The sequence below is a fragment of the Hevea brasiliensis genome, chromosome 14 (genome assembly GCF_030052815.1).
Source record: "Hevea brasiliensis isolate MT/VB/25A 57/8 chromosome 14, ASM3005281v1, whole genome shotgun sequence".
Lineage (NCBI taxonomy): Eukaryota > Viridiplantae > Streptophyta > Magnoliopsida > Malpighiales > Euphorbiaceae > Hevea > Hevea brasiliensis.
Genome location: NC_079506.1, coordinates 21,089,008 through 21,109,062, shown reverse-complemented (window position 1 = coordinate 21,109,062; position 20,055 = coordinate 21,089,008).

Genomic DNA, 20,055 nt, shown 5'->3' with positions numbered 1-20,055 from the left:
AATTAGTTGTGTAACTTCAATAATTTAGGATATTACTCCAATTTTTATTTCAAATTTAGCATATTTTAATAATTTGTATATCTATATAAATATTATAAATCTCAGTTTTAAAATAGTTAATATAATATTACCAAGTTTTTATCTAATTTTTCAAAAGTTTCTCTTCTCTCCCTTTATCTCTTCTCACAGCGTTCAACTGTCAGCAATCTAATATTTTTGTGTTATTTTTACTTGTTTTCAGATTATGCAGCTGGTTTTTTGTATTCACACATTTTAATTAGATAGCGTCTAAAGCAATGTGTTTTTCTGATTGATTAGGCTAAGTATTGCACAGCATGCTTAAATGAAAATTCTTTACGTTTAATGCTTCATTTATTTCGTGAAAAATGACTTGTTAGTTACATTAAAATAATTAATTTTATTTATTAATTATTTTTAGGTTAAGATTAATTAAATTAATTTTTTGTAAAATTAATTAAATTAATTTTATTTTATTAATTTGGTTAATTAAAGATCTAAGATGGTTAATAAATAAAAAATCAAGAAAGTTACTAGGTGTATGGGTGGTTAATTATGTAACATCCTGTGCGTCAAGAGGAAATAATCTACGGCTGGAGGTAGGGCCTCGCTTGAGACCTTGACCAAATGGGGGGCAGGAATGAACCGAATTATATATTGAAATGGGAGAAACTAATCACTAGATAAGCTTTTTAGTGAAATGGCCTGGAAAGTTGGAAGAACTCTAGGGTTAAGAGCGCTCACTTGAGAGAAATCCTAGAATGGGTGACCTCTTGGCAAGTTCTCCATTCCTATGGGACAAAACCGTGAGGCAGAGGGTCAAAGTGGACAATTCCTCTTGTGGTTGTAGCAGAGGCATTTCAGATTGTATCAGAGCTGGACCCCTCCAGTAGATGTGTGGTTCAGGGATGAACCAGGCCAAAGCTGGTGGGCCTATAACATCCTGTGCAGCAAGAGGAAATTATCTACTACTAGAGGCGGGGCCTTGCTTGAGACCTTGACCAAATGGGGGGCAGGAATGAACCGAATCATACATTGAAATGGGAAAAAACTAATCACTAGAGGAGCGTTTTAGTGGAATGGCCTGGAGAGTTGACAGAACTATAGGGTTAAGCATGCTCACTTGAGAGAAATTCCAGGATGGGTGACCTCCTAGAAGGTTCTCTATTATACCTATGGGACAAAACCATGAGGCTCAGGATGGGGAGGGCCAAAGCGGACAATTCCTCTAGTGGTTGGAGCGGGGGCATTACAAATTAAGAGAGAAGTTACAAAGTAGTGGGCAGGTAACAGCCAACACTGGTAGAATTTGAAAGTGGCTTTCAGATTCTTTCAAAGGTATCTGCAGGAGAGACATAAATATTAGACAAGCAACCCAAAAACTCAAATCAACAACACAAATCAGTCTATTTTATCTTTATTTTATCAGCCTTTAATTTTCCAAACTTTATTTTCAAATGTTCATTTTATAATCAATCAATTAGAACGTTTTTTCAAATTTCTAGTTCACTTAACTTTAATTTATAAGCGAGATTAACAAAGTTGCATTCAGTTTAGTCAGTTTCCATAACTGTTTGATTCAAAAAGTTAGTTGTGCATTTAGGTGATTACTTAATATCTGGCACGTCCGCAAACCATAAATTGTGAGACAATCAAAATTGTTTTTTAAGGAAACACTTGTATATGTAAAATATTTTCCATTGTTAGATTGTAGTGTTAAACTAATGGTATGTGTTTATGTTATGTATATATAAGTATTTTTACATTTTAATAATATTGTCAAAGTTAAAGAGGAATTTGCTTTTCTTTACTAGGAAATTTAACGAGCAAAAGTGAGTGAGTGGGTCGAGGTAAGAGTCCGTGACATGCAAGATGGACTTACTCGAGTTTAGACCAACCATTACTAAAAGGTTAGAACTAATTAATTAGTTAGTTGAACTTTTACCCTTATAAATCCTTTGAGTTTCTTATTCTTTTTTAATATGAGACTCTTGACACCCCAAATGCTAGAAAATGGAAGAAATATTTTCAAGAAAATATTTTTCGTGAAATAAAAGGAGCTTGAGAAGGATGATAAGGATAATTTAGGGGTGTGCAAATGATCGGTTCAGTTTCGAACTGAACCGAACCGAATCAATAAAATCGAAAACTAAAAATCAAGAATTTTGAAAACCGAACCAAACCGATCACTAAGAGGGTACCAAACCGAATTGATAAATATCGGTTCGATTCGGTTTTAAACCGATCAAACCGAATTTTGTAAGATTTCATATTTTCAACATTAAATCTCTTTTATATTTTTTAGATGTGGGATTTTAAGTCTCTAACACTTTCATTGTTTCATTGAAAATTATTTCTCCTCTTGAATATGTTGTATTGGCTCATGTAGCGTTTGTTGGAGTTCTAATTGGTTTTTAGAACCAACAATTATTTTGTGCTCAAACAATTACTAACTGCTAATTGTTTAATTTTATAAAATAGATTAATTTTGCTATTACAAAAAAAAAAAAAAAACTACCACGAAGAGTATCCAATGACTAGTTTACCAGCTTCTAAGCTCTAAAAAAAAATTTATTTGTTTGTTTATAACAGTTTTTAAATTTATAAGCTCAGCTTATAAGTTAAAAAAAAATAATAAGTTGGTGGGAGAATAACTTTTCATTTCGATACTTTTAAATCCTATACTTATAAGTTAGTTTAATCAAATATTTTAGGAAAAATTATTATTTAATTCTTATATTTTAACAAAACTAACTACTTGATTGCTGTATTTTAAAAAATATACTATTTAGTTCCTATAAAAATTTCTATTAAACTATTTAGTTCCTTTGTCAAATTTTCCGTTACCTATATTATTCACACTACTATTTAGTTCTTCTATTTTAAAGAAATAAATTACTTGATCCTTATATTTTGAAAAACACTACTATTTAGTCCTTCTATTTTAGTAAAACTAATTAGTTATTTCATGTATTCTGAAAAATATATTTTTAGATAAAAATTCAAATTTTGCTATGTGGAGACTAAATCTTAATTTATATATATTTTTTTAAATTTCCAATTCTTTAGACATCATTATTATATTTTCTTTACTTAGAAATAAAGAAATAATTTTCCTTAATTATTTAGAAATCTAAAAAAAATTAGTTAACTTTTTTGCGCAAACTGCTTACACAATTTTTATTAACAGATGAAAACAAAGGGAGAATAAGCAGAAGAAATGTGTAGGTATAAAGGAAAAGAAACATAGAGAGAGAAATAAAAAAATGATAAGAAAGAAATAAGATAAGAGAATTAGGGTAGTTTAGGTATAAAAAATAATTATGGAACTAAATAGTTAATAGAATAAAATTATGTGAATTAACTAATGCATTTTTCTAAAATATAGGGACTGACTAATTAGTTTCACTAAAATAGAATAATTAAATAGTAAATTGATCAATATTAACTAACGAAAAATTTGATGAATGGACTCAATAATTTAATATAAATTTTTAAAGGGACTAAATAGTATATTTTTTAAAATACAAGGACTAAATAGTTAATTTCGTTAAAATACAAGAACTAAATAGTAATTTTCCTAATATTTTACTCTGTTACCCTCTTCTACTTTTTAAAATTTTACTATATATTTCATTTAATTTTTTTTAATAATTTTAATAATAAATATACTTACAACTTACTTTTTATCAAACATATTCTTATTAGTTACTGATAAGTGTATTTTTAAAGATGTTATAAATAAATAGACAAATTTATTTTTAGAATTTATAAATTGATTTGATCAATTTATAAATTAAGACAAATATGCATTAAGTTAAACGCCATTCAAATCAATCATTTGTCAACATATCATGAGAATATATGTAATTAGAGGTGGCAATTCGGGTTGATGGGTCGTATTCGTGTCGTATCCACACGCGACACAAATACGATTAAGGTCGACACGAACACTACAAGATTAATAAATCGTGTCAAAAATTTAAACATAAACACGAACACGATCATTCTATTATACGAGTTACACGACACGGCACGATTAATATTAAATTGTACTAGGTGTATTCAACACAACACGACCCATTTAACACGAAATAACTCATTTAACATGCTACATAAGTGGGTTCATGGGTCATAGTGGGTCAAATGGATTAGTGGGTTACGGGTCAACACGTGACACAAATATTAAATCGTGTTATAAACGTGTCAAGTCGGGTTAGCGGGTTAACCCGTGACACGACACGATTATAACCGTATCATAAATGGGTTGACACGAATTCGACACGAACACGAATAAGCCTAACCCAAACCCTATATTTCCGTATCATATTCGTGTCGTGTTCGCGGGTCGTGTCCAAAATTGCCACCCCTATATGTAATTATTAGCATTGGCCACCACAGATAAACGTATTCTATCAATGCCATCATCAAAGTTACTTGCGTGCAGGCACCATCTTGTCGTATACAACTCCAAACTCCAGATAAGGCAGTGAGTCTAGTTGAAAGGAATTTATCAATGATTGTTGAAGAAGACGACAGTTAGGGAGGAAGAAAAATGCACAAATTATTTTGAAAAAAAAAATAATGATTTGATACAGCTTGTAATTAATTTTTTTATACATTTTGTAATTATTATCTCTATTTATTATTATTTGTTAAATTTAAATTTTATATGATAATTGCAAAAAATTAAATAACTTTATTTTTATAAAATTATATTATTCTAATTATTTCTATTATAATTAACAAAGATAAATGATAAAATTAAAAAAATAATTAATATTTCTTAAATTTTTAAATATAATAAATAATTAAAAAAATTAAATATAACAAATAAAAATAGACAAAGGATAATTTATTGCCATGTTCAGCTAGCTAACTTCCAATAATGGCTAGATATACCAACAGACAATTCATGTGTCTGCCAACACTCATACTAGATTTTTCCTCATCTTTTGGTGCGCTTGCCTGTCTACCACATAAAGGCTCTCAATTACCAAGGAGAATATATAGCAAAGTGGAATACCACTATTACTCAGCCAATAAAATTGAGCATAAAATAATTGTGAAGGAAGAGAAAAAAAAAATCTAATTTCTTTAGTAGATTATTAAAGAATACTTAAGTGGTGTAGGATTCTTAGAATTCAACATCCTCATCCAAAATTTTTACTTTTTTTTTTTTAATGTAAGTTTTCAAAAAGTTAATTTTAAAGAGGGGAAATTATAAAAAAAAATATCTAAATTTTTGAAAAATTTGTAATTTCATCCTAAATTAAAAAATATATCAATTAAACCCTAATCATTGAGAATTGTGCAATTCCATCATGAACTAAAAAAAAATTATCAGTTAAACTCTAAACTATTGATGATCGTGTAAATTGACCATATATATTTTGAGTCAATTGTGACGATTATTATTTAAATGATTCAATTAAATATATATTTTAGTTAATTGAATCGATTGAGTATGCGACATGTCACATTATGTCACATTATTCATATATATTTGGATCAACTATAACAATTATCATTTAAATGATTCAATTGAATATATATTTCAGTCATCTGAATCAATTAAATATGTGACATGTTAGATTGATCATATATTTTGGATAAATTTTAATAACTGTCTCTGAACTTATATAGTTGTAATACTACAATCTTTCAACTTTAAAATGTAACATAAAACCCCTTAAACTTTCAAATTTTGTACGGTAAAATCCCTCTAAATTTTAATTATTGATTTTTCAGTTAAAAACTGATGTGAACAGCTCTCACATGGTGTTTTGTCAATATTTCTCTCTCCTCTTTTATGTAAAGTGTAAAATTATTCTCTCTACACGTGAAAAATTATTTTGTTTATAGAGAGGAGAATGATTCAATTTACACAGCTTGAGAAAGAAAAGAGAAATACTGACTAAGCTCCATGCTGAAACTGTCCAGGTCAACGTCTAACTGAAAAACCAGTAATTAGAGGTTAGAGGGATTTTACTATGCAAAATATGAAAGTTGATAGGGTTTTATGTTACATTTTCAAGTTGAGGGACTGTAATGTTACAACTAGATAAGTTCAGGGATGGTTGTTAAAATTTAACCCATATATTTTAGTGAATTAATCCTTTAATTGATTCAATTGAGTAAAAATATATAATTTAATTATATGAAATACTTTTCTTAATTAAGTCAATTGAATTCATTTTAAATTATAATATTAATTAATTATTTATTATTATATATACATTAATCGAATCAATTTAATTGATTTATATTGTTAGTTTAATTGAGTTAATTTAACCAATTTAAATTCAGATTGATCATTTGTTTAATTATAATAAAGTAATATATATCGTACTTTTTTAATATTAATTTACACATTAAAATAAAAATAAATAAATAAAAATATATTTTTTATTTTTATTTTTATTTTTATTTTTATTTTTATTTTTACATAAATAACTTTTTTTTCCTAAATATGTAAACTTAGTTTAAAAAAAAAAGAAAATAGTTAATTAAAGAAAAGAGGAGAGAAAGAAAGTAAATGAAACTTTTAATTTGTATTGAAATTTGTAGTTATAATAAATATAGTAGACAATTTAAAATTTAAATTTCAAATCTCTGCATTCTCCCATAAAAATAGTCTAAAGGATATTTTAGTAAAATGAATTAAATTTTATGCATAAAATAACTTTATTATCCCTATTGTTTTACATTTAATGTAGCTCTCCTTGATCGCTCGAGCTTTTTCCAATAAAAATGGACAAAAGGATAATTTATGGCCATGTTCAGCTAGCTAGCTTCCAATAATGGCTAGATATACCAACAGACAATTCATGTGTCTGCCAAAACTCATACTAGATTTTTCCTCATCTTTTGGTGCGCTTGCTTGTCTACCACGTAAAGGCTCTCAAATACCAAGGAGAATATATAGCAAAGTGGAATACCACCATTACTCAGCCAATAAAATTGAGCATAAAATAATTGTGAAGGAAGAGAAAAAAAAAAATTCTAATTTCTTTAGTAGATTATTAAAGAATACTTAAGTGGTGTAGGATTCTTAGAATTCAACATCCTCATCCAAAATTTTTACTTTTTTTTTTAATGTAAGTTTTCAAAAAGTTAATTTTAAAGAGGGGAAATTATAAAAAAAATATATATATCTAAATTTTTGAAAAATTTGTAATTTCATCCTAAATTAAAAAAATATATCAATTAAACCCTAATCCTTGAGAATTGTGCAATTCCACCATGAACTAAAAAAATTTGTCAGTTAAACTCTGAACTATTGATGATCGTGTAGAATGAAACGAAAGATAAAAGGAAAATTTAGCATAAATAAGGAGGAGGTGGAGCTGTTTCTTAATGAAAAGAAAAAGGTATGAGAAAATTGAAATGAAAGATAAAAGGAAGACTCAACGTAAAAAAGAAAGAGGAGAAGGAATGGTCCTATTTCTTAATAAAAAGAAAAAGGTAATAAAAAAATAAAAAATGAAAGAACGATTTAATGTAAAGAAGAAAAAGAAGAAGAATGAAGAAGCTGAGGAATTTGTAGGGCTAGTGCAACAGAAAGGAGGAAGAAGAATGAAAGGTTTTATACCTTGATATTGGATTGGGGCACTGAGCTTAGGGAAGATAGGCTAAAGACAGAAAAGAATAAATGATATTGAATTAAAGGTTGGATATAAAATAAAGATATAAAATAAAGACAAGTACACTTTAGTACTATGTGCCTTGCACATTTTATTAAAAGGGGCTTGAGTTTTTTTTTTTTTTATGGGCTTGTGTTATTATGTTGTTAGCACTTAAGAACAAAATTGGTAAATTTTGATAACTGTCCCTGAACTTATTTTGTTATAACATTATAATCCCTCAACTTAAAAATGTAACATAAAACCCCATCAACTTTTAAATTTTGCACAATAAAATCCCTTTAACCTCCAATTACCATTTTTTCAGTCAGACGCTGACTTGGACAGTTCCAGCATGAAATTTAGTCAATATTTCTCTTTTCTCTCTCAAGACATATGTAAATTGAATCATTTTTCTTTCTATAGATAGAATAATTTTTTATACGTAAAGAGAATAATTTTATACTTTGCATAAAAGAGGAGAAAGAAATGTTAAATAAGTGCCATGCGGAAGCTATTCACATCAGTTTCTAACTGAAAAATCAGTAATTGAAAGTCAGAGGGATTTTACTGTGTAAAATTTGAAAGTTTAGGGGATTTTATATTACATTTTAAAGTTAAAGGATTGTAGTATTACTGAACAAAATTTATGCTAAACGGCATTAATATATGCGAACAAAATTGCTATTGAAATTTATGCGAACAAAACGGCATTAATAAGGATAAGTCAGAGACAGTTATTGAAATTTATCCGAACAAAATTGCTAAACGACATTAATATATGCTAACGTGGTAAATTTCTCTATGCTCTTAATCTAGCATGGCAAGTGGACCCCACCTATTTCGCTATATAATCATGTCATCCATCCAGTACAAGTCAAAAAGAATGGAAAAAAATAGAATGGAAAAAAATAGAATATGCTAACATTCACCCCTATTGTAGAGAAATCAATAAACAGACTGATATATACAACCAAATAACTCTTTACTTCTATAAATTATATTTTTAAATCTTCTTGAGCCTTAACATTATTCTTTATTCTCCCATCAATGTCCATCACTTTGTCAAAGATATTCTCAAACACATTTTTCTCAATGCGCATGACATCAAGGTTATGTTGAATTTGATTAGTATTCATGTCAAAATTATGACTCAAAATCTTAATAAGATTTGAAAAGACGTTTTCCTAATTCTAGTGGAAGAAATATACCTTAATAGGATGAAGGAATATTTCCTATATAAAGTAAAACTCTTACTTTAATATTATTCCTAAATTGAGTGGAACTCCTTATCAAATTAGGATTGAGAGAATTAATACTATAAATAAGAGAATAGTAAAAAGGTTATTTGGCTTTACTCATGGAGAGTGGCTTTGCCCATAGACAGTGGCTTCACCCATTGAAAAGAGTGGTTTCAGCTCATAGAGTGAGGTTGTCGCCCATTACAATACCATAGGGGAAAGAGGCTTCAACTTAAAGGTAGAGAGGACACAGAATTTAAAAGGAATGAATTCTTGTCTATTAGTGAAAGGGCTCTTGCACATATAGTTAAAGACACTATTTACGATGTAATAGTTAAAATAGTAAATACATTGTATTATGTCCAAATGAGACTGAGATAACTAACTAATATATTTACTACGAGCAGATATGTAGTAAGGATTTTCTTGAGTGTAATTGGATTAATAGGTAACATAATTTTGAACTTGTAATGATAATTTATTTCTATTAATAGTGAGAGATGCCATGGCTGTGGATGTAGCCCTATATTTAAGAGCGGACCACATAAATATTAATATTTTGTGTGTTTACTTTATTTCTTTATAATTTATATGCTTTTTCAATACACAACAATTCTTATGGGGTAAATCCTAAAGGATATTGTATTTCTTCCACCCACTTGTCTTGCAAATAGGAGCATTTTGCTCATATATATACATTATAGATCAGATTAATCAACAAATAAGCACTAAGCATAATTTAAAAAAAAAATGGAGGCTAAATTACAGTCTCCGTGATATACAGTACAATCCACCAATAACGTGCAGCTTAGACTATACGTAAAATCGCATTCTGAAAAGTAAGATTGCACTAAAATAAAATAAGCATGCAAATTTAAAGTAGTGCATGCAAACCATGCAGTGTTGGGCGCAGTGATAGAGGGACAACAAACTCCACTCAAAATTAAGTCATGCACACAAGGTAGATGCAAGACTAAATATGAAGATGTTAAATTTTAAATAGTCATAGAAATATTATAATAAATAAAAATTTATAAATTATACTTCTATCAAATAATAATTAATATTCAATATTTTTTTTATAAATTATATATTTTATTAATTTTAAGAAAAAAAAATTAACTAGAAATGTCTATATTACAGTCATGTTAATAGATTCACCCATATATAGGGATGAACAGATTTCAGTTCAAACTGAAAAATTGAATCGAACTGAGTCAATTCAGTTCAATCGGTTTGGTTTTAAAATTCAATCGGTTCGGTTCGGTTTTACATTATAAAAATTTTAGTTATTTTGGTTCGGTTCAGTTTTAAAGAGAAAAAAATCGGTTAAACCGAATCGAATCGAACCGAATAGTAATTTACATGTTCAAATCGAACTAAATCGAACCCAATCGATTTTTGAATTGATTTATTTTATGGGAAATTTATGAATTATTTTTAATTATTTATATATTGATTGTTTAATTTCATTGATTAATGGTTATTAGGTTCAAACCAAAATCAAAATTAGACCAAATAACTTAAAAATCAAGTCTAAATTAAAAAATAATCAAAAATCAAAATTGATCGATTTAAACCTAACCGAACAGAGATGGAGTGGTTCGATTCGATTCGATTCGATTTTTCACTCATTTCGGTTCTGTTCGATTTCTAAAATATATAATTCGGCTTTTATAACTTAATTCAGTTCGGTTCGGTTCGGTTCGAACCGAATGCTCACCCCTACCCATATACATATATATAGAGCCTCGGATATAAAAAAAAGAAAATTATTATAAAAACATCAGAATACAAAATAGTACATAAAAAGTTTGGAGGCTTCTCTCAAAATCTGGGACTCACATAAAGTAAAGCCGCACTTGGGGAGGTATGAGCCTAACTCAAAGTAGAGACACACTAGAACTTCGAGATAAAAATGATTTACAAATTTGACCAAATTTCGATCAATCCTAAGCATCAGTTAACATGACATTAAACACTTTCTAACAATCTGTTTCAATTATCATATTTCACATTACAAAAACAAGTGTATCGCTCTTTTAAGTCATGAAAATATCTAATAGTGAATTTATATTAAAATATTTAGCAATATCTTTTTCAATATAGCAGAAAGCAGTTAAAGAGAAATTAATAGTTAATCTTATTATTAAGCAAGTCATGAAATCTAAGAATTGGGTCAACAGGCTAATTAAGAGAAACCAAATAACATCTACTTTAATCGGCAAGCAATTCGATTCTCTACTGTACCAAAATAAAGGATGGAAATAAAGGAGTATAGAAATTTATGAAGATTTTAAAAAATGCATCATTTTAATTTTTTTTTTTTTCCTTCGTCATTTCTCACTATTTCTTTTTTATCTTTATTTTTAAAATATTTTAAATAGATATTCACACTTAACTCCAAGAACTCATGGACAACAAAATTATCAACATATCATAACAAATTTGTTGGAGATCTGGGAAGCCTAAAGTACTTGGGGAGAGGAGAATTCTTCTTGATGGGTCTTATGGCAATGAGTCTGTAGGTCCTTTACACTTTTATGTGAGCTTATTAGGCCTGCTCCCCCTTAAACGGAAGCCTTTTCAAACCAAGGCTCTGACACCACTTGTTAGAGATTCGAGGAGCTTAAAGCACCTAGGGTCTAGGGAGAATCCTTCTTAATGGGTCTTATGAAAGAACACACTCATGAGTTTGACATCACATCCAACCCAAAACTTTAAGGCAATGAGTCTATGGGTCCTTTCTACTTATGTCTCTCACTCATTCCATCTTTTTCTGATGTGGGAATTCTACACTTGTATATTACCAACAAAATTAAACGGCAATTTTTTATAGTGACAAGAGAAATATAAGTACCAATTAATTGTAAGTGATGCAATTAATATATTTGAACTTAATTCATGTAGCTAGGCATTCCACATGAATTAAATAAATGAGACCCATATGAATCAACAGTTCACATCATCCATGTCTGATTTTAGCACTCCTTAACAATGCAAACATTCTCTTAATTTTAAAATTATAATACGTAAATATACATATACAAGTATAGTAAAAAGAGCCATTGATATTATATCATCTTTAATGATGTAAATACACAATCACATAAATTAAAAACACAAAATTTAAAATGATTCGGTAAAATCCTACTTTATAACAAATGCCCACACCCGTGTACTGCACTGCACGACAAATCACTTCAATAATTTCGGTGGCCTAACTGCTTTCTCAACTTTCTTGGCCTTACTGTGCATGTGCTAGCCTCTCCACTCAACTCTTGGCCTTTGAAGCTTTGTCCTTTTATAAGCACACCACGTCTCCTCTTCTAGCAAATTGGACTCCTTCCCCGTTTTACTGTCGATTTTATATATCGAACACTTATCAATCCATGAGATATAATGCATGTTATCCACTCAATTCGTAATTCAATTTCAACTTGGATTTCCAGCTGATAATATATAGCTAAGTTGATAGGTAGGATAGGGGACCAGCAGGCGCACCACCCTTCTCTGATGGGCCGGTTTACCCACCATCCACTATTTTTAAACATGGGAAGCTAATGGCCATAATCCGTCACCATCCCCTTTCACTTAAATCTTCTCATTCCACTTTCTAATGTGCATTTGATCAGATAATTTTTTTTAGAAATACTCAAATAGATTGTAATACCGTGTGAATTACACAATTGATATGCTCAAATCGATTAGATGAACTAATTACATATTAAATTAATGATCCACAATGATTGTCCCAATCACTTTTGATAACTAGTGCTGCTTATTAATTCATTCTCTTTACTTTTGATTTCTAGGTTGTTAACAAATGCTAACCACTAACTTCCATTTAAAATTATAATAATATTAATTTCTTTCTACTCCTCCAAAAGATGAAAGTCACATGCATTGATCCTTTGTCCACCAGTTTACATGGCAGAATTAGGTGACCATGCAACTCAGCATCTTCAGTTAACTAACAACGTTGGCAATTCCTAAATTTTATGTAATTGGCATTGGCAGGCAGTCAATGGTGGATGCATATTATTTAGCCATCAATATTTATCTCCTAGTTATTCAATCAATACAAATATTTTAATTACAAATTCAATATGATTTAAATTAAATAAAATGGTAATTGCAATATCCATACAGCAAATTGAAAATCAGGACTAATTCTAAATCTACTCCAACTCCACTAACATCTTCATCCATTCACATATTAGACTAGGCTGTGGTAATTAAAATTAGAATATCCTATCCAATTATTGGTCTCTTTATGCTCTAACACATAGCTACAAGAGGGGATGAAAAATTCCAAAATCTGCCTTGTCCTTCAATGCTGCATTAGTATTATCTGTTAATAAGAATTTATGGTTTAGTTTGTGATTAGGGAGTAGCCTAATTAGCCTTTTTTATATCTTTAAAGTGTAGGGAATGGGAGGTTTCGAGTTCAAGTATTCTCATCTACATATTATAATATAATTTACATTTATGCCGAGAAAGAGAGATACTCTTTCTCATTATATAGTCTATCAGTTGTTACTAAAAATTGAAACTTATTCTACCAAGTATCCATTACACATCAATCCTTCAACCCAAGCTTTCTTTGTTACATTTTTCTTCAATTTATGCAAGTAACTTGCGTACGTCCACCAATGCTAAATTGGTCTTACAATTCTTGCTTGATAGGGTAAGCGAACGAGAAGATGTGCCATGAAATCAAAGAAACCTGCAGATGGGAAGGTGCTTTCTATGGAATAATATACAAGAATGTTCTCTGCAATATGCTTTTCCGTTGCTACTCTCAAAAATGCAAATTCTTTTTAACAATAGAAAAATTAAATTGCTATATTACTCATTGCTAACAGAATTTTTTATTACTAATTAGCAACGGATTACAATATATTGCTGAATTAGTAACTAGATTCAAGTCCATAGCTAATTTAAAATAAATAAATAAATAAATTTTTAATAAAATAATAAATTACTAATAAAAATAAATTACTGATAAAAATATTGTGAAAATATTATTTAAAAATTGTTAGTAAAATTTAAAAAAAAATTGTTATACATATATTATAATAAAAATTATTAAAAAATAAATTGCTAATAAAAAATAAATTAGAACTAAAAAATAATATAAAAATATTATTAAAAACCAAATAACTAATTTAAAAATATTAAACAAGAACTACCATAAATATATTAAAATAAAAAATTAAAAACAAATAAATTACTAATACAATTGTTACTAGTGAAATACTAATAAAAATAGAGTAGTGTTAAAAATTACTATAAAATATTATTAAAAAAAACAAGTTAATTATTAAAAAATTACTATAAATATGTTATATATAAACAAACTAAAAAAAATAAACTACTAATACAAATTATTATATTAGTAAAAATTTACTATTTCGTTGCTAATAAAAATATTATAAATACATTATTAATAATTATAATTTATTAATAAATTAAAAATTTTTTAATGAAAGAAAATAGATGAGAGAAAGATGAGAAAGAAAATGAGAGAAAAGATGAAAAAAAAAAAAAAGAGAGAGAGAGAGAGAGAGAAACGTGAGGAAAAAAAAGCATGAGTATTGAAATGAGGAAAGAAAAAGTGTTGCCAACTTACACCATTAACCAATGGATTGTTAAGGGATTTAAATTGTGTTGATAAAGTAATAATAATAATAATAATAATAATAATTTTTTCCCTTCAAAATTTAGTAACTGATTTGCAATCCATTGTTAATTTAGCAATAGATTGAGCCATATCAACTCAAGCTCTTTATGCCTACAAAATATTTTTAAAACTTCTTGAGCCTTAATATTGTCTATGTCGCCTTGTTTAGCAACAAATTGAACCTTAATTTAACAACGGATTGAGCCACATTAACTCAAGCTCTTTACGCCTACAAAATATTGTCCTTTGTTTTGCCATCAATGTATATTATTATGTCAAAGATATTTTCAAACATATTTGATTTCCATGACATCGAGGTTATGTCAAATTAGATTTGGACTCTCATGGGATAAATCCTAAAAGATATTATGTTTCTTCCACCCACATGTCTTGCAAATAGGAGCATTTTGCTCTTCCACCTCCATTTTTGTAACCTTACTCAATCGCAAGTCATCAATCAGAGCCAATAGTTGGTCTTCATTTAATGTAGGTGGTGGATGCGATTCTATTGTTTTGTCATTTACAATATCATTCTTATTCTGCCTTTACAGATGATCGCCAGGGAAAAACCAGACAATCAAACTAGTGCTTTCCAACATTAAGAAGATTAAAAGCTTATGACTCATCTATGCAATATGGACAAGGTTTCCTAGCTATCCCACAATACACCAAAAATACCCAAATATATTTAATTATAATCCAATACAAACACTATTAACTAATATAGGTATTTCACTTTATTCAGATTTTGAATCTCACTCTAATTGTATATCATCTAAGATAGAAACCCTATATGATCGTGCTTCTAATCTAAATAGGAGTCTACCCTATATAAGGAGCTCAACCTCTACAGTCAGGTACATCATTCTCTCTAATCAATTCTATATTCTGCTCAGTACCATTACTTACTTAAACATAAGAGAGATTACTAAAGCCAACTCAACCGCTATTCTCTCTCTTATCTTGTCTTGCAGGTTCAAACCACAAGAAAAATCCCATACAATATTGCATGCGTTGAGAAGTCACTTATAATCCATAAAAGGTCAGCCCTCATCTGAAAGTTTTATTTCTTGGATACATAATAAGTTGCCACGCCTTTAATCTTTATAGATTTTGTAACTCATCAGTCGATAGATCATAATAGAGACGGAAATGGAAACATGTGTTGCTCTATATATATATATACATGTCGTGAAAGTGTAGAACAAAAATTGAAATCATCTTATAAAGTTGTTGATTATTCTAACTCATTTGATATATCTAGTTTCATTCATTAGTTAAATTAGGGCATTTATGGAAGTGTTATATAAGACATTTAAGCTCTCATTCTATCGAAACCTTTTACTGCTCACCTTTAGTTCTGGTTTAGGTTTTGACTTATGATTGTTCTGCAACTCTCCCTCTTTGTTTTGGGTAGCTTGTTGTTAGGTTTGGCTGTTGCATCAATTTGGTTTTGCTGCATCATTTTAGTTTCGTTTCCAGCCACTTTTTAATGGTTTTGTTTTAGCTGGCTCCTATAACTGGTCTTCCAGCTGTAATCCTAATTTAATGAAATTTTCATGCTTATAAAAAAAAATAAATTCAAAAAAAAAAAAAAGCATATTGCAATGGAAGATGTAATTTATCATCCTCACATCGTCAAAGAGAAATTATAGAGTCTGTTAGAATGAAAAAGAAAGAGGACTTTAGCACTGTATAAGGAATTAAAGTACTCATAACAAGAGCCAATGGGCAGTGTATTGTATTTAAATATTTACTTTTTGTTGTTCATTTTATTCAAATATTTTTATTTTAGATAATTAAAATAAATTTTTTAAAATTGAAGAAATTTTATTAACACTAAATTTTATCCCCAAATTCTAACAAGTAAATTATAATTTAGTCCCTAAAATTTGACAAAACCTATAATTTAATTTTTGTATTTTTAAAATCAAGCAATTTAATTTTTCTATCTTCAAAACCAAGCAATTTGATATGTGAAATTTGACAAAACTTATAATTTAGTCTTTTAGTCCAATTGATTATTAATTATTACAGAAATGACCAAAGTGTCTGTAACTCTGTATATTTTCTAGAAGAGAGAAACGAGTATCCCCAAATTCTAATAGGTAATTTATAATTTAGTCCTTGAGATTTAACAAAACATATAATTTTATCTTTGTATTTTCAAAACCAAGCAATTTAATTTGTGAGATTTGGCAAAACTTACAACTTAGCCCTTCAGTCCAATTAACAATTAAAATAAACTTTTTAAAATTGAAGAAATTTTATTCAACACTAAATTTTATCCTCAAATTCTAATAGATAAATTATAATTTAGTCTCTGAGATTTGACACAACTTACAATTTAATTTTCATATTTTCAAAGCCAAGTAATTTAATATGTGAGATTTGGCAAAACTTGTAATTTAGTCTTTTAGTCCAACTGATTATTAATTATTACAAAAATGACCAAAGTGCCTTTAACTTCGTATATTTTCTAGAAGAGAGAAACGAGTATCCCCAATTTCTAATAGATAAATTATAATTTAATCTCTGAGATTTAGCAAAACATACAACTTTATTTTCGTATTTTCAAAATCAAGCAATTTAATCTGTAAGATTTGGCAAAACTTATAACTTAGTTTTTCAGTCCAATTAACAATTAATTATTGCAAAAATGGCCAAAATATTTTTAACTCTGTATATTTTCTAGGAGAGATAAATAAGAAGCCACGAGCTTACTTGCCTCGATCTAGATGTTACAGGCTGCAACCTATATATCCAACCTGACTATATCTTTGTTTTTTGGACATTAATTTTTTTTTAATTTTAAGAAATCAAAATTTCGCTTATTAATCTAAAAACATGCATTGGAAAACTTGAAAAAAATTTCAAAACAATTCTAGAAATTTCTTGACAGAAAGAAGAATTAATTAGTTTTGGAAAGAATAATGCATATATATATATAGAGAGAGAATGGAAGAATAATATATTTATTATACTATTTAAATATAAAATTTAAATTGAGGGATTAGTTGTAGGTTTTGCTAAATTTCATATACTAAATTACTTGATTTTGAAAATATAGGGATTAAGTTGTAAGGTTTCACCAAATCTTATGAATTAAATTATAATTTACCAAATATTCTAATTTAGATATTAAATAAAATTTCTTTGATTTTAAAATATTTAAATTAATTATCCAAAATCAAAAGATTTAAATAAAACAAGACCAACGAAAACATTAGATTTATCCAACCAATAGGTCAAAATTATAATAGATAAATATAGATATAGATATCTCTAATTATATTAAAAAAAATATTGGTATTATATTATTATTAATAACATATAGTTAGGGTTGATAGTATATCTGCATCATGGCACTTGCAATTTTGGGTCTCCCACTGAGGCGCACCACCCCTCCCTGGTGGGCCGGTTTACCACCATCCCCTATTTTTAAACCCTGGGAGCTATTACCATAATCCTTCACCATCTCCTTCCACTTAAATCTTCTCATTCCACTTTTAATGTGCATGTGATCAGATAATTGAAAAAAAAAATACTCAAAATAGTTGACATGCATAAAGGGAGAATGGAAGCATATCAAAGTATAGGAAATTTTTGCCTTTACCCAATATATTATAAATTCAAAACACAACATATACAATAATTTATAATGAATGAATTAAATATCTAATAGAGCAAGAGGTAATTGATAATCCTTTCCTATCATGGAGGGACTGCTCGAAGATGGAAATGAATATATCCTTTAGAACCATATATTTATATCTTGAATCTATAATAAATCGAGTTTAAATAAGTTTTTTTTTTATCAAAATATATGTACTTCAAACTAAAGTTAATAAACTTAATAAGACCTAAATATTTATATTATAAGTGCATAATAATAAATTAGATCTAATAATAAATTAGATCAATGTAAGCTTTTCCAATGAAAATATATATACTTTGAATTAAAGTTAATAGACTTGTAAGATTGAGATTAGATGAACTAATTACACATTAAACTAATGATTGTCCCAATCACCTTTGATAAATAGTGCTACTTACTAATTCATTCTCTTTACTTTGATTGCTAGGTTGATAACAAATACTAACCACTAACTTTCATTTAAAATAATAATAATTTCTTTCTACTCCTCCAAGAGATGGAAGTCACATCTAATGATCCTTTGTCCACCAATTTATAATGTTGCTGTGAGCTTTAAGGGTACAGTCCAATTACCATGTAGATCTGTAAAATAAAGAAAGAGTGAGGTCAATGGCTCTTTGGCCAACTACTCCGATGCTCAAGTCAAAAAAATAGTGATGAGAGAACAAGAGAATAACTTTGTATTGATTTTGTATAGTGAGTATGCATACCTTGTTCCTGGTCCTTCTACAACATTTATAGGCTTTTAAAAAATAGTCATTATCTTAATTGCGAAGGTAATCTCGGATTAACATTCTGAGGTTATCTCTTAATAATTCGGCCTTCCTTTCTCTGATATTGTTTTTGTTCAGTATAAATTTTGCTCGGCTAATTGAGCGAGCAAAAATATTATTGTTCAATCTGGGTTTAGACCGATTTACATTTTGTTCATATCAATACTGCTCTATTTAAGTAGCATTTCACTTGGTTTAGACTCTTTGAACGAGTGTAGACATTTTGACTGTTATGTTGGACAAATTGATCTGAGCATTGACTATTTGACTCGGGTAGTATCCGTTTACATGGCGTACTTGGGTCAACATGCAACTCAACATCTTCAGTGAACTAACTTTGTTCATTCCCAAATTTTATATATTTGGCATTGGCAGGCAGTCAATGGTGGATGCATATCATTTAGCCATCAATATTTATCTCCTGGTTATTCAATCTATACAAATATTAATGGAGTGGATATATAAATATTTTAATTAAAAATTGAATATAATTTAAAATTAAATAAAATAGTGTCAATCAAGCAATCTAGTTAGTTTTCCTTCGTCTTTAAGATATAAGAAGTGGAGAGATCTCGAGCGCAAGTCTTTCCAACTATCTATTTTAAGATAATTCACCTTTGTGGTGAGAATATAGATAGCTAATTCTCGTTGTATAGCTTATTAATTGTTATTTGATTTATTAGGTCTCCATTAAATAAAAAAAATTAATAGAATAGTAATTGTAATCCATCTAGCAAATTGAAAATCAGGACTGATTCTAAATCCGCTCCAACTCCATTTTCATCTTCATCCATACACATATTAGACTAGGCAATGGTAATTAAAATTTGAAAATCCTATCCAATTATTGGTCTCTTTATGCTCTAATGCATAACGACAAGGGGATGAAAATTTCCAAAATCTGCTTGGTCCTTCCATGCTGCATTAACATTTTGTTTTAAAGACCCTTAATTAAAAGCTAAATGGTATTACATTCAAATTTCTCATCTATTTATAAAAGATGAGATTATAATTTTTTCTATTATAATTAATTTCGATCGGGACTCAAACTCAA